Below are 1,793 nucleotides of genomic sequence, written 5' to 3'. Positions count from 1 at the left end.
GGCAACCGCCCAAATACACTTTTACTGAGCCTTTGCTTTTACACTTAGAGTAATTTCTTTGTTTGTGTGTGTGTGTGGCTCCCTTATTTAATTTTTGGGCTCGTGGCCAACTTAAATCTCCCACTGGTACGACACAAGACAGGAAGCTGACATAAAAGAATGGAGGAACCAGCGGGGAGAGAGACAGGAGCCAGACCAGGAGCCACCGACCCCGTCGGAAGTTATTGTCTCAGCTCCCAGGTAGCCATGGGGAGGAGAATCCTCTAATTCTGATGCAGTCTCAACATAACCCCCACATAGGTTTCACTGGTGGTAATCACAGATTTGCGACATTTTCAATGATTGATAGATAGATAAGCTTTATTTCAGACTCGTCCATATTATAAACCTTTTTATTTATTCAGTTTATTTCCGACATGGTTACATTCACTTTTTTTTTTTTTTTTTTTTTTTTTTTTTACTTTTTTTTTTGTACATGCCGAAAAAGGAGACGAGAGAAGCAGTTTGCTTATCTGGGTCCCGTCCCCTGTTTTACCATCGCAAATTTACATGGGTTTACATGTCTCTCTGGTCAAACATTCTTGAGTTGTTCTGAACAGTCCTTTAGTCGGCAGATAAACTTATACTAAAAGTTTCTTAAGACGGCCTTCAATGTGTTGACCCCAGCAGATGACTACGGATGTATTGCTAAATTACTGTGGTTGATACGACGCATAGATTATGATTTATTTATTTTGTTACAAATGTAATAATTTTGGGAGAAAAAACATCAAACATTCTGTTAGGAAGCAAAAGCTCCCTCACAACTGAAATGTTCAATATTTGTTAAATGTAGATTTTAAACATGTATTTAATTTGTTTTGCAAGTGAGAAATTGTGTTTAATATATTTTGTAAAATTCTTGTTTTATTACAATTATGAAGGGTTCAGTTTTTGTTAAAGAAATGAAAGGCATTGATTGAGGAGGCAGAGCCTGGGGCCTATAAAAGCAGGAAGTGAAGGTGAGGAAGGAGGACAAGTCAAGATGGCTCCTGCAGCACACATGGACAGGGAAATGTCTGAGCAGGTCTGAATTGAACCCTTTGTTGGATTATTTGTTTTTGAAAGATTCTTTTCTTTTTCCTGTTGTTTAAAGAAGATATGCTGTCTGGACTGTCAGGAGAAAATAAATTGACTGATTTTTGGAACCTGAATTGCTCCCAGTGACTTTGTCCTAAGCTTGCCATGACACAACCTTTTGCCTTGTAACAAATGGTGTCAGAAGTGGGATCGTATGCCTTCGAGAAGCTGCTGGAGAACCTGAAGAAATGGCCAGCAGAGGACGGGGGAGACCACGAGTGACAAGGAGAGGTCCACTGGTAGACATGGAGGAAGACCATGTGGAGGGAGTAGAGGAGCATGGGCCACCACCTGAAGGAGCCATGGCTGTAGAGGAAAATCTACATCCGGTAGTGAGGCCGAAAATGACTTCAGATGCAACAGTGAGTCAAGAATCTTGTGATACAGTGCCTTGAGATACCATTGGTTATGATTTGGCGCTATACAAATAAAGATTGATTGATTGATTGATTGATTGATCTTCACTCTAACATTTTTGATGAAATGATAGAGTTTATGCGAAACTCTAAAAAGACTGAGGCAATACTTTTTGAACAAATTAAGCAGCTGAGAAGTGAAAGGATGCCGAAGTATTTGCCTGAGACATATGATGAACATTATGAACAGGCTGTTCAGAAAGACAATCCTATGTTTTTTCATCTTCCAAGAAATAAAACTGTACAGCCATCAACTTG

Source organism: Gouania willdenowi, chromosome 18 (genome assembly GCF_900634775.1).
Source record: "Gouania willdenowi chromosome 18, fGouWil2.1, whole genome shotgun sequence".
NCBI lineage: Eukaryota > Metazoa > Chordata > Actinopteri > Blenniiformes > Gobiesocidae > Gouania > Gouania willdenowi.
The sequence above is the reverse complement of the archived record's forward strand: the minus strand, read 5'-3'. Positions refer to the sequence as shown.